This window comes from Lipotes vexillifer, unplaced genomic scaffold (genome assembly GCF_000442215.2).
Source record: "Lipotes vexillifer unplaced genomic scaffold, Lipotes_vexillifer_v1.1 scaffold1122, whole genome shotgun sequence".
Lineage (NCBI taxonomy): Eukaryota > Metazoa > Chordata > Mammalia > Artiodactyla > Lipotidae > Lipotes > Lipotes vexillifer.
The window spans coordinates 87,295-103,127 of record NW_006798649.1 but is presented as its reverse complement, the minus strand read 5'-3'; the positions used below and the strand labels follow the sequence as shown (position 1 = coordinate 103,127).

The 15,833-nt window shown below is 35.8% G+C and overlaps 1 non-coding gene across 1 annotated transcript; it reads left to right on the top strand.

Moving 5' to 3' along the window:
* The first annotated feature begins 4,989 nt into the window (after positions 1-4,989).
* Positions 4,990-5,062, top strand: TRNAK-UUU (transfer RNA lysine (anticodon UUU)). The gene has a single exon. It is a non-coding gene; the product is annotated as a tRNA-Lys (tRNA).
* Positions 5,063-15,833: the final 10,771 nt, after the last annotated feature.

Sequence of the window (15,833 nt, the reverse complement as noted above, 5' to 3'; positions counted from 1 at the left end):
AAAACTTAACACTTTAAAGAAATCTCTTTCTTTGATGCATATACAAAAGCCCAGGACCAGATGGCTTCACATTCTATCAAACATTTAGAGAAGAGCTAACACCTATCCTTCTCAAACTCTTCCAAAATATAGCAGAGGGAGGAACACTCCCAAACTCATTCTACAAGGCCACCATCACCCTGATACCAAAACCAGACAAAGATGTCACTAAGAAAGAATACTACAGGCCAATATCACTGATGAACATAGATGCAAAAATCCTAAACAAAATACTAGCAAACAGAATCCAAAAAGCACATTAAAAGGATCATACACCATGATCAAGGGGGTTTGTCCCAGGAATGCAAGATTTCTTCAATATATGCAAATTAATCAATGTGATAAACCATATTAACAAATTGAAGGATAAAAGCCATATGGTGATCTCAATAGATGCAGAAAAAACTTTTGACAAAATTCAACACCCATTTATGATAAAAACCCTCCAGAAAGTAGGCATAGAGGGAACTTACCTCAACATAATAAAGGCCATATATGACAAATCCACAGCTAGCATTGTTCTCAATGGTGAAAAACTAAAACCATTTCCACTAAGATCAGTAACAAGACAAGGTTGTCCACTCTTACCACTATTATTCAAAATAGTTTTGGAAGTTTTAGCCACAGCAATCAGAGAAGAAAAAGAAATAAAAGGAATCCAAATCGGAAAAGAGGAAGTAAAGCTGTCACTGTTTGCAGATGACATGATACTACACATAGAGAATCTTAAAGATGCCACTAGAAAACTACTAGAGCTAATCAATGAATTTGGTAAAGTTGCAGGAGACAAAATTAATGCACAGAAATCTCTTTCATTCCTATACATTAATGATGAAAAATCTGAAAGAGAAATTAAGGAAACACTCCCATTTACCACTGGAACAAAAAGAAGAAAATGCCTAGGAATAAACCTACCTAAGAAGACAAAAGACCTGTATGCAGAAAACTATAAGACACTGATGAAAGAAATTTAAAATGTTACAAACAGATGGAGAGACATACCACATTCTTGGATTGGAAGAATCAATATTGTGAAAATGACTATACTACCAAAGCAATCTACAGATTCAATGCAATCCCTATCAAACTACCAATGGCATTTTTCACAGAAGTAGAACAAAAAATTTCACAATTTGTATGGAAACACAAAAGACCCCAAATAGCCAAAGCAATCTTGAGAAAGAAAGATGGAGCTGGAGGAATCAGGCTCCTGGACTTCAGACTATACTACAAAGCTACAGTAATCAAGACAGTATGGTACTGGCACAAAAACAGAAATATTGCTCAATGGAACAGGATAGAAAGCCCAGAGATAAACCCATGCACATATGGTCACCTTATCTTTGATAAACAAGGCGAGTATAAAATGGAGAAAAGACAGCCTCTTCAATCAGTGGTGCTGGGAAAACTGGACAGCTACATGTAAAAGAATGAAATTAGAACACTTCCTAACACCATACACACAAATAAACTCAAAATGGATTAAAGACCTAAATGTAAGGCCAGACAATATAAAACTGTTAGAGGAAAACACAGGCAGAACACTCTATGACATAAATCACAGCAAGATCCTTTTTGACCCACCTCCTAGAGAAATGGAAATAAAAACAAAAATAAATAAATGGGACCTAATGAAACTTAAACTTAAAAGCCACAGCAAACGAAACCATAAAACCATAAAACGAAACCATAAAAAAGACGAAAAGACAACCCTCAGAATGGGAGAAAATATTTGCAAATGAAGCAACTGACAAAGAATTAATCTCCAAAATATACAAGCAGCTCATGCAGCTCAATATCAAAAAAACAAACAACCCAATCCAAAAATGGGCAGAAGACCTAAATACATATTTCTCCAAAGAGGATATACAGATTGCCAACAAACACATGAATAGATGCTCAACATCACTAATCATTAGAGAAATACAAATCAAAACCACAGTGAGGTACCACCTCACAGGAGTCAGAATGGCCCTCATCAAAAAATCAACAAACAATCATTGCTGGAGAGGGTGTGGAGAAAAGGGAGCGCTCTTTCACTGTTGGTGGGAATGTAAATTGATACAGCCACTAAGGAGAACAGTATGGAGGTTGCTTAAAAAACTAAAAATAGAATTACCATATGATCCAGCTATCCCGCTACTGGGCATATACCCTGAGAAACACAAAAAGAGTCATGTATCACAGTGTTCACTGCAGCACTATTTACAACAGCCAGGACATGGACACAACCTAAGTGTCCACTGACAGATGAATGGATAAAGAAGATGTGGCACATATGTACAATGGAATATTACTCAGCCATAAAAAGAAACAAAATTGAGTTATTGGTAGTGAGGTGGATGGACCTAGAATATGTCATACAGAGTGAAGTAAGTCAGAAAGAGAAAAACAAATACCGTATGCTAACACATATATATGGAATCTAAAAAAAAAAATTGTTCTGATGAACCTAGGGGCAGGACAGGAATAAACACATAGGCGTAGAGAATGGACTTGAAGACACGGGGAGCGGGAAGGGTAAGCTGGGATGAAGTGAGAGAGTAATATTGACATATATACACTACCAAATGTAAAATAGATAGCTAGTGGGAAGCAGCTGCATAGCACAGGGAAATCAGTTTGGTGCTTTGTGACCACCTAGAGGGATGAGATAAGGAGGGTGGGAGGGAGACACAAGAGGGAGGGGATATAGGATATATGTATGCATATAGCTGATTCACTTTGTTAAACAGCAGAAACTAACACAACATTGTAAAGCAATTATACTCCAATAAAGATGTTAAAAAATTATATTAGTTTCATGTGTGTTTTCTATATGGAAGGTAAACTATGGTTAATTTTGGTCAGTTTCAGCTCTTAGCACAGTACTATTCCCCATCCCCATCCACATGGCAGGCAGCTGTGCATATGTTCCTGGAGCAGCTTGCACACATCCAGGATGGGTAAAAAGGACACTGTTCTCCAAATACTGGAAAGTTGTATTCTAATTGGTGATGGCTGCTTCTGATCACAGAGGTGCAAAGAGGAGGTGCCATTGTTGTTGCACCTCCACCCATTGTTGCAAGCCACTTCCCCTACAGCTGAAGTGAATTTACAGGGGATTTAAAGTGCCAGTGCCCTTTTCTCCCTCCCTTTCATTTTTCTCTTTTTTCCCATGCTGGCAGCCAGACATTAAAAGACTGTGACACTCAAAGCCAACTACATATATGGGGAAAATTAGAAAGTGCTCAGGCTCAAAAAAGAACTGAGAAGACCTTAAGTTTAAACCTCCAGCTGATCCTTGGTACAGAGACAACCCATAACAATAAAATAATAATAATAATAACAAAAAACCTCAGGTAAGGGGGAGAATCTGATTTCCAGAGATAACATTATTAGATTCAAATGTCCAGTTTTCAGCAAAAAAAATCACAAGACACCCAAAGAAACAGGAAAATATTGCCCATTCAAAGGAAAAAACTAAATCAATAGAAACTGTCCCTGAGAAAGACCTGATTGCAGATCTGCTAGACGAAGTCTAACATATCATCTTAACAATGCTCAAAAACTAAGGGAGATGTGGAGAAAGTCAAGAAAATGATATAGGAAATCTAAAAAGAAACTAAAAAAATTCTGGAGCTAAAAAGTATAACTGAGGGACTTCCCTGGTGGTGCAGTGGTTAAGAATCCTCCTGCCAATGCAGGGGACATGGGTTCGATCCCTGGTCTAGGAATATCCCACATGCCAAGGAGCAACTAAGCCCATGTGCCACAACTACTGAGCCTGCGCTCTAGAGCCCATGCCGCAACTACTGAAGCCCACATGCCTGGAGCCCATGCTCTGCAACAAGAGAAGCCACTGCAATGAAGCCTGCACACACTGCAACAGAGTAGCCCCTGCTCGCCACAACTAGAGAAAGCCCATGCGCAGCAACGAAGACCCAACACAGCCAAAAAAAAATATAACTGAAAAGAAAAATTCAGTAGAGGGATTCAAAGGCAGAATTGAGCTGCCAGAAGAAAGAATAGGGAAACCTGAAGAAGATAGGACAATAGGAATTATTGAGTCTGAAGAACATAAAGAAAAAAGATGGAAGTAAAGTAAACAGAGCTAAGGGGCCTGTGGCACACCATCAAGTGGACCAACATATACACTGTGGGAATCCCAGAAGGAGAAGAGAGAAAGGGGCAGAGAGAATATTTAAAGAAAAGATGGCTGAAAACTTACCAAATTTGATGAAAGACATGAAAATAAACATCCAAGAAGCTCAACAAACTCCAAGATGAACTCAAAGAGACCCACTTATAATAAAATGTTTGAAAACCAAAGATAAAGAATCTTGAAAGCAGCAAGAGAAAAGTGACTTGTCACATACAAGAGATCCTCAATAAGACAATCAGATATCTTATCAGAAACTCCGGAAGCCAGAAAGCAGTGCAGCTGATACATTCAAAGTGTTAAAAGAAAAAAACTTTCAACTGATAATCCTATATCTCACAAAACTATCCTTCAAGACTGAGGGAGAAATTAAGACATTCTCAGATAAACAAAAGCTGAAAAAGTTTATTACCACTAAGCCTGCCCTGCAAGAAATGCTCAAGGGTGAAATGAAAGGACACTAGACAGTAACTCAAAACAATATGAAGGACTAATGATAACACACTGTATAGCACGGGGAACTCTACTCAATGCTCTGTGACCTAAATGGGAAGGAAATCCAAGGAAGAGGGGAGATATGTATATGTGTGGCTGATTCACTTTGCTGTACAGCAGAAACTAACACAACATTGTAAAGCAACTATACTCCAATTTAAAAAAATGAAGAAATAAAGATCTCAACAAAGGTAAATGTACACAAGTAATTATGAAAGCTAGAATTATTTTAAAAACAGTCTCTACCTCCACTTTTTTTCTACATGATTTAAGAGACTAATGTATTTTTTAAAAAATTATTAGTCTAGGGGAATTCCCTGGTGGTTCAGTGGTTAAGACTCTGCACTTTTGCTGCTGAGGGCCCAGGTTCGATCCTTGGTTGGGGAACTAGGATCCCACAGGCCACACGGTGTGGCCAAAAAAAAAAAAAAAAATCTATCTATCTATCTATCTATATATATATATACACACATACACAAAACAATAGGATTATTGTAATTTTGGTTAGTAACTCCAGATGTTGCTTTCCACAAAATTTAAGAAACGGATGCATTTAAAAGAATTATTATTTTATGTTTTGGGGCATACAGTGTTTAAAAGATTCAATTTTGTGAATTGACAACTGAAACCATAAAGGAGCAGAGTTTTTGTATGTTATTGAAATTAATCTGGTATAAATTCAACTTAGAATGTTGCAACTATTGAATGTTAAATGTAATACCCATGGTAACCAGAAAGAAGATACCAATAGAATATACACAAAAGAAAATGAGAACGGAATTTAAAAGTTTTACTACTAAAAAATCAACTAAACAGGACTACAGGAAATTAGGGGGGAAAAAAAACTATAGCTCATAAAAACAAATAGCAAAATGGCAGAGACAAGTCCCTTATTACCAGTAATTACTTTAAATGTAAATGGATTAAACTTTCCAGTTAAAAGACAAAGATTGGCAGAATGCATAAAAATACATGATCCAAAATATATGTTGCCTGCAAAAGACTCACTTTAGATCCCAAAACACAAATTGATTGAAAGTACAAGGATGGAAAGAGATATTCCATGCAAATAGTAGTGAAAAGACAGCAGGATTAGCTATATTAATATCGATAAATAGACTTTAAACCAAAAAAGATTACAAGAGAGAAGGGAGATATCATATATTAATAAAAGGCACACTACAGTTCATAATAATTATGAACATTTAGGCACCTAATAACATACCAGCAAAATATATGAAGCAGAAACAGAATTGAAGGGAAAAATAGACAGCTCTACTATAATAGTTGGAGACTTGAATACCCCACTCTCAATAATGAATAGAACAATCAGACAGAAGATAAATTAGAAAACAGAGGACTTAAACAACACAATGAACCAATTAGATCTAAGACATATACAGAACACTCTACCCAACAACTAGCATACACATTCTTCTCAAGTGCACAAGGGCCATTTTATAAGATAGACTACATGTTAGACCTCGAATTAAGTCTCAATAGATTTAGAAAGATAAATGTCATACAAAGTTATCTTCTCTGACCACAACAGGACAACGTTAGAAATCAATGAGAAGTAAAATTGAGAAATTTATAAATTGTGGAAATTAAACAACATACTCTTAAACAACCAATGAGTCAAAGAAGAAGTAACAAGGGAAATTAAACAACAGAGATAAATGAAAACAAAAACACAGCGTATCACAACTTGTGGGATGAAGTAAAAGCAGTATTAAGAGGAAAATGTATAGCTACAAAATGCTTACATTTAAAAAAAATCTGAAATCAACAACCTAAATTTACAACTTAAGGAACTAGAAAAAGGAACAAACTGAAACCAAAGCTAGCAGAAGAAAGGAAATATACAGACTAGGGCAGAAATCAATGAAATAGAGAACAGAAAAACAATAGAGAAAACTCAACGAAACCCAAAAGTTAGTTCTTTGAAAAGATCAACAAAATTGATACAACTTTAGCTAGATGAACTAAGAAAAAAAGACTCAAAATTACTAAAACCAGAAATGAAAGTGGGGACATTGCTACTGATTCTACAAAAATAAAAAGGATTATGAGAGTATTATGAACAACTATATGCCAACAAATTGAATAACCTAGATGAAATGGAAAAATTCCTAGAAACACAAAACTACCAACATTAAATCATGAAGAAATAGAAAATCTGAATAGACCATAAAGGAGATAGAATCAGTAATCAAAAATCTCTCAACAAAGAAAAGCTCTGGACCTGATGGCTTCATTGCTGAACTCCACCAAACATTTGAAGAACTAATATTAATCCTTCCCAAGCTTTTCCAAAAAATGAAAGGATAGGGAATTTTTCCTAACTCATTCTATGAGGTCAGCATTACCCTGACACCAAAGCCAGACAAACACACTATAAGAAAACTACAGATCCAATATTCCTTATGAACAATGATGTAAAAATCCTCAACAAAATACTAGGAAACCAAATTCAGAAGCATATTAAAAGGTTATATGCCATGACTAAGTGGTATTTATTCCTGGAATCCAAGGATGGTTCAACATACAAAAATTGATTAATGTAATGTAACACATTAACAGAATGAAAGGGGAAAAAAACCCACATGATCATTTCAGTTGATACAGAAAAAGCATTTGACAAAACTCAACAGCCTTTCATTACAAAAACACTCAACAAATTAGGAATAGGAGGAAACCATCTCAACATAATAAGAACCATACCTGAAAAACTCACAGCAAACATCATATTCAAAGTTTCAAAATGGATTAAAGACCTAAATGTAAGACTGGAAACCATAAAACTCCTAGAAGAAAACATAGACACAACACTTTGACATAAATCATAGCGACATTTTTTTGGACCTGTCTCTTAAGGCAGAAAAGGAAACAAAAGCAAAAATAAACAAATGCCTAATTAAGAGCTTTTGCACAACAGAGGAAACCATCAACAAAACAAAAAAACAACCTACTGAATGGAAGAAAGTATTTGCAAATGATATGACCAATAAGGGGTTCATATCCAAAATATATAAACAGCTCAGACAACTCAATATCAAAAAAACAAACAGCCCAATTTAAAAATGAGCAGAAGACCTGAATAGATGTTTTTCCAAAGAGGACATAGAGATGGCTAACAGGCACATGAAAAGGTGCTCAGCATTGCTAATCATCAGAGAAATGCAAATCAAAACCACAATGAGGAACTTCCCTGGTGGTCCAGTGGGTAAGAATAATCTGCACTCCCAACGCAGGGGGCCCAGATTCGATCCCTCGTTGGGGAACTAGATCCCACATGCATGCCGCAACTACAAGTTCGCATGTTGCAACTAAGAAGGCTGCACACCACAAGAGCCCGTGTGCTGCAACTAAGAAGCCTGCATACCGCAACTAATAGCCTGCATGCCGCAACTAAAGATCCCACATGCCACAACTAAACATGATGCAACTAAGACCCAGCACAGCCTAAATAAATAAATATTAAAAAAACCCCACACACAATGAGGTATTACCAATATCACCTCACACCTGTTAGAATGGCTATCATCAAAAAGACCATAAATAATAAGAGTTGGCAAGGATGTGGAGAAAAGGGAATCCTTGTACAATGTTGGTGGGAATATAAATTGGTGCAGCCACTGTGGAAAACAGTTATGGAGGTTCCTCAAAAAAACTAGAAATAACTCACAGACATAGAAAACAAATTTATGGTTACCAAAGGGGAAAGAGGGTGGGGGAGGGATAAATTAGGAGTTTGGGATTAGCAGGTACAAACTATTATATATAAAATAGATAAACAACAAGGTTCTATAGTATAGCACAGGGAACTACATTCAATATCCTGTAATAAACCATAATGGAAAATAATATATATGAATAACTGAATCACTTTGTTGTACACCAGAAGTTAACACAACATTGTAAATCAACTATACGTCAATAAAAATTTTTAAACTACTTAATTAAAAAGGAAACTAAAAATAGAACTACCATATGATCCAGCAATTCCACTCCAGGGTATACATCTGAAGAAAACAAAAACACTAATTTGAAGATATACGCACCCCAATGTTCATAGCAGCATTATTTGCAATAGCCAAGATATAGAAGCAAAATAAGTGTCCATTAACAGATGAATAGATAAAGAAGACAATACACACACACCCCCCCACACACAGACAAAGGAATACAGTTCAGCCATAAAAAAGAATAAAATTTTGCCATATGCAACAACATGGATGGACTTGGAGAAAATTATGCTAAGTGGAATAAGTCAGACACAGAAAGATAAACACTGTATATTACTTACATGTAGACTCTAAAATGTAAAGCCAACTATATATATATATTCACTATATATAGTGAATATAACAAAAAAGAAACAGACTCACAGATACAGAGAACAAACTAGTGGTTACCAGTGGTGAGAGGGAAGAGGGGAGGGACAGGATAGAGGTAGGGGATTAAGAGGTACAAACTGTTATGTATCAAATAAATAAGTTACTATATATTGTACAACACAAGGAATACAGCCAATATTTTATAATAACTATAAATGGAGTATAACCTTTAAAAATTGTGAATCACTGTGCTGTGCACCTGAAACTTATATAATATTGTAAGCCAATATACCTCAATTTAAAAAAATGTGAAAGCCTTTCCTCTAAGATCAGGTATAAGGCAAGGATGTCAACCTTCCTTACTTTTATTCAACTTAGTACTGGTAGTTCTAACTAGAGCAATTAGACAAGAAAGAGAAATAAAAGGCATCTAATATGGAAAAGAAGAAGTAAAATTATCATCGTTTACAGATATGATCTTTGATAGAGAAAACCCTAGTCTATAAAAAATTGTGACACTAAAATGTTAATTCAGCAAAGTAACAGAATATAAAGTCAACATACAAAAATCAGTTATATTTCTATCACTAATAATCACCAATAATAAACAATCTGAAAAGGAAATTACAAAAACAATTCCATTTACAATAACATCAAAAAGTATAAAATACTTAGGAATGAACTTATCTTAGGAGTTGAAACACTTATACAATGAAAACTACAAATCATTGCTGAGAGAAATTAAAGAAGACATTAAAAAATGGAAATATCCCATGCTCATTTATTGGAAGACTTAGTATTGTCAGTACTACCCCACAGATGTCAAGACTACCCAAAGTGATCTATAGATTCCTAACAAATGTAATGTATTTCTTATGAAAATCCTGATATTTTTTCCAGGAATAGAAAAAAAAACCAAAACCCATCCTAAAACCAGGGACTCTGAATAACCAAAACAATCTTGAAAAGGAAGAACAAAGCTGAAAGACTCACTTCCTGATTTCAAAACGTACTACAAAGCTCCAAATAGTGTGGTACTGGAATAAAGACAGATATATAGACCAATAGAATAGAGAGAGCCCAGAAATAAATCTTCACATGGTGAAATTATTTTTGACAAGGGTGCCACAACCATGCAATAGAGAAAGGACAGTCTTCAACAAGTGGTGCTGGGAAAACTGGATATTCACATGCAAAAGAAAATGAAGTTAAACCCTATCCAATACCATATACAATGAATCAAAGAATTAAATGTAGGACCTAAAACCATAAAACTCAGGAAAAAACACAGAATAAAAGCTACACAACACTGAATTTGGCAATAATTTCCTGGATATGACATGAAAGACATAGGCAACAAAAGAAAAAAATAGGCAAACTGGACTTCGTGAAAATTTAAACATTCTCTGCACTGAAAGACACCATCCAGAGTAAAAAGGCAACCCACAGAAAGGGAGAAAATATTTGCCAATCATATATGTGATAAGGGATTAATATCTAGAATATATAGAGAATCCCTAAAACTCAAAAAGCAATTTGATTAAAAAATGGGCAAACACTTGAATAGATATTTCTCCAAAGATACACAAATGACAGATAAGCAAATGAAAAGATGCTAAGCATCAATAATCATTAGGGAAATGTAAATCAAAACCACAATGTCAATTAATGTAAATTATTGCAATATTATAAGATAGAAAATTCATATAATCATTAATGAAAGCACTCTATAAAATTTACCATACATGCAGGATAAAAAGAAGGAAAAAGTATTGTACACTTACAATTTTGTTAAAGGGTAGATATCATGTTAAATGTATTTTCCACGATAAACATTTTAAAAAGAAAAAAAAAAACACAATGAGATACCACCTCACACCCATTAGGATGGCTACTGTCAAAAAACCAAAACGACAGATGTTGGTGAGGATGTGGAGAATCTGGAACTTGTTGCATGCTGTTGGTGAGAATGTAAAATGGTAGGGTTGCTGTGAAAAACAATATGGTGGTTCCTCAAAAAATCAAAGACAGATCTACCATATGACCCAGCAATTCCACTTCTGAGGATATACACTCAAAAGAACTGAAATCAGGGTCTCCAAGAGATATATGTACACCCATGTTCAGAACTTTATTTACAATAGCTAAAACATGGAAGCAACCAAAGTGTCTGTTGTTGGCTGAACGGATAAGCAAAATGTGAGATATATATATATGCAATGGAATGTTCTTTAGCCTTTAAGGAAAGAAATTTTAACATATACTACAACATGGATAAACCTTGAGGACATTATGCTAAGTGAAATAGCCAGTTATAAAAAGACAAATACTGTATGATTCCACTTAAATGAGGTACTTAAATCATAGACACAAAAAGTAGAATTGTGGGGGCTTCCCTGGTGGCGCAGTGGTTGAGAGTCCACCTGCCGATGCAGGCCACACGGGTTCGTGCCCCGCTCCAGAAAGATCCCACGTGCCGCGGAGTGGCTGGGCCCGTGAGCCATGGCTGCTGAGCCTGCGCGTCTGGAGCCTCTGCTCCGCAGTGAAAGAGGCCACAACAGTGAGAGGCCTGCGTACCGCAAAAAAAAAAAAAGTAAAATTGTGATTGCCAGGGGTTGGTGGCAGGGTGGGGGAGATGAGAGGATTGTGGGAGTTATGAGCATAGGGTTTTAGTTTAACAAGATGAAGAGTTATGAAGATGGATGGTGATATTAAATACTGACCTGTACACTTAAAAAATGGTTAATATAGAAAATTTATATGTATTTCACAATAAAAAAATTTTTTTAAACCAATCAAGAGGTATTGAAACCTCAAATACTAACCTCTGGAAAAAGAACAGTAGAGATCCATAACCAAATTTTTGAAAATTTCCTTGCAATAGCCTGTCTTCAACAAGTCTATACAATTTCTTCACCTTCTTTTCTCTAGGCAAAGTTATAAGATCCCCAAACCCCAGGGTATGTATTTTCCAGGTTTCTTCCTCTTTCTAACCTACTTTTGTAATATATAATAAATATATAAAAATATATTTATATAGGTAAATATATATATTTACCTATATAAATGCTGGTAGTTTTTAAATACACAAACCCACTCATGGAAATATACCTCATGAAGTGCAAAAGAGATGCAAAAGGATGTTCACTGTGGCATAATTTATAGTAATGAAAAAGCTGAAACTACATAAAGAAATATTTCATAAATTATGATTTGTCAACTCAGTGGAATGTTATGCACAAAGCCTGAAGGACAGCAGGAAACAGCTATTACAAGGAACCATGATTATGGGTGATAATTTAAAAATCCTTGAATGCCATAACAAACTGTTTTTAACAATGGAATCTATAGAAAAAGGAACCCTCTAGAGTTGAAACAAGGTAAAAAGACTGCAGCAGAAAGTACCTTTTCATTTCTTTAGCTGTCTGAAGGAAATTAAGAAGAGGAGAAAAGGAAATGCCCTTATTGACCTTCCCTCCAGCCTTTCCTGCTGCTAATTCCTTGACACTCAACACTAGCCAACACTTTAAAAGGGAGCCTATACAGAAATGGATTCAGCACTCAGGTTTCCTCTAAGAGGAGGTGGGAAGGTAACGAATGAAAAGATCTCAAGCTGAAGCCAAGAAAAGATCCACCTGGTAAAAAAAAACAAACAAACCCTCACGTCTCTTAACAAAAAAATGACCTGAAAAATTATTCCCAATCCAAAAGTTAAAAACTGATAAGACAGAAAAGATGGGACTTCCCAACCAGATATTCAGGTAGGTATATGTGAATCTTGTTACTATCTAAAGCAAAGATAGCAACAATGTATTGAGGAATTTATAACACATCTAAAAGTATGACAAAAGAGTATGAACAAGGTGAGGAATAAGGTTCTAACACCATACACGAAGGAGTAAAATACTATTGAAGGTAAACTATAATAAGTCAAATATGTATATTGTAATCCCTAGGGGAATCATGTAAAAAACTTTTAAAATGAGGTATAGCTAACAAGCCAATAGACAAATAAAATGGAATCATAATAAAAACAATCCAAAAGACAGAAAAATAGATAAAGGGCTTCCCTGGTGGCGCAGTGGTTGAGTGTCCACCTGCCGATCCAGGGGACACAGTTCGTGCCCCGATCCAGGAAGATCCCACATGCCGCGGAGCAGCTGGGCCCGTGAGCCACAGCCGCTGAGCCTGCGCGTCCGGAGCCTGTGCTCCGCAACGGGAGAGCCCAGAACAGTGAGAGGCCCGCGTACGGCAAAAAAAAAAAAAAGAAGAAGAAGAAATGGGACTAATAAAAAACAAGAAAGATGGATTCAAGAACTGTGAAGTATCTGAAATTTTACCCTACTTGCAAGCCAACAGGTTGGCCTGTCACAGTTTCATGGATTCTGGCAGAAGACATGAGGCATTTGAGTTACAGAAGGGCAGCTTATTATTTCTATCAATGGAAATACCCAGAGTATCAGTTTTTGTTTTTTCTACTGGTTCCCCAAATCTCAATTAGCACAAAGCAATGCAACTAGGGTCACATGACACTGACATATAGTGCTTTGTTATAGCAGAAAAACCCTGAACTTGGAGAACTAAATTTTTTATGTGGGCAGTAAGCATGCCTGCTCCTTGTTCTAGAAAAATACTATCTTCCAAGGCTGTTTGCTAAATAAACATCCTTGAAAAAAGACAGTCAGAAACAAAGGGCAGTCAGTACCTTGCTTGCAAGACACACAGAAATGCAAAAGACTTATGAAGCTCTGTCTCCCACTAGATGGCAGATTTATTTTTAAGTTTTTTGTTCTTTTTTGATTTTTAAATTTTTTTATTGTTTTTGGCCGTGCCATGAGGCATGCAGGATCTTAGTTCCCCGACCAGGGACTGAATCCATGCCCCCTGCATTGGGAGTGTGGAGTCTTAACCACTGGACCACCAGGGAAGTCCCTAGAACACACATACTTTATAAGTGCATGTGGAATAGTCATCAAGACAGATCACGTGGGCTATCAAACAAACTTAACAAACTTAAAATAACTAAAATCATACAAAGTGTATTATCTGTACACACAGAATTACACTAGAAATCAATAACAGAAAAATAACTGGAAAATCCCCAAATATTTTGAAATTGAACAACACACTTCTAAATGACTCATGTATCAAAGAGGAATTTAAAAAGGAAACTGAAAAGATTTTGAGCTTAATAAAAATGCAATATATCAAAATTTCTGAGATATGATGAAATGCTTGTATTAAAAATGTAACCAGGCTTCCCTGGTGGCGCAGTGGTTGAGAGTCTGCCTGCTGAAGCAGGGGACATGCCCCGGTCTGGGAAGATCCCACATGCCGCGGAGCGGCTGGACCTGTAAGCCATGGCCGCTGAGCCTGCGGGTCTGGAGCCTGTGCTCCGCAACGGGAGTGGCCACAACAGTGAGAGGCCCGCGTACCGCGCAAGAAAAAAAAAAAAGTAACCAATATTTTTATATCAATAATCTAAACTTCCACCTTAAAAAACTAGAAAATATCAAATTAAACCCAAAAGCAAGCAGACAAAAGAAAATAAAAAGCAGAAATTGATGAAATTGAAAATAGTAAAACATTACAGATTAATGAAATGAAAACCTGTTTCTTTAAGAAGTTCAATAAAAACATAAATTTCTGACCAAGGAAAAAACTTTGACACAAATTACCAATATTAGGAATTAAAGAAAAGGTATCTCTACTGATCATACCAATATTAGGAATCAAAGAAAAGGTATCTCTACTGATCATACAGGCATTAAAATAAGAAACATTATGAACAACTTTATGCCAGTTTGATAGTTTACATAAAATGGACAAATTCCTTTATAAAAAGTTTCCTCTCAAAACTCACTCAATAAATGTAGATAACCTGAATAGTCCTAGATCTATTAAAGTAACTGAATTAGTAAAAACCTTCTATCACAAAAACAAGCTGTAGAGATAGGTGAACTTAGGGGACAATGAGTTATTAGTTTTGAATACAGAGGCGTCCTAGGAGTCCTGGGGGATAATGCTGAAGTCCTGAGAGATAGATAGACTGTAGAAAGCACTGAAAGTCAGGCTAAGGACTTCAACTTCCATTATACAGATGATGTCTTTCTTTTTCATGGTGTGCCCCAGACCACCCTCCGCATTTATGCCAGTTAATCTTTTTTTCTTTCTTTTTTTTATTGGAGTATAGTTGATTTACAATGCTGTGTTAGTTTCTGCTGTACAGCAAAGTATGTCAGTTATACATATATCAGTACATATATCCACTCTTTTTTAGATTTTATTCCCATATAGGTCATTACAGAGCATTGAATAGAGTTCCCTACGCTATACAGTAGGTTCTTATTAGTTATCTATTTTATACATAGTAGTGTGTATATGTCAATCCCAATCTCCGAATTTATCCCTCCCTCCCCTTTCCCCCTTGGAAACCATAAGTTTGTTTTCTACATCTGTGACTCAGTTTGTTTTGTAAATAGGTTCATTTGTAGAATTTTTTTAGATGCCACATATAAGCAGTATCATATGATATAGGATATCACTGTCAATTGTCATTGTCATATTGTCTTTCTCTGACTTACTTCACTCAATATGACAATCTCTAGGTCCATCCATGTCACTGCAAATGGCATTATTTTGTTCTTTTTTTTATGCCAGTTAATCTTTAGTATTTATATAGTGCCTTGTGCTATTTTCTCTGTTGATTATATGTGTAATAGTGCCCTAAGCAAGTCTGTAAATTCCTTAGGATAGGTCACATGATAAAGATTTCCAAATTGGGGGCAAAGTTACAGAAACCTTCCAGGTCAGGTGGC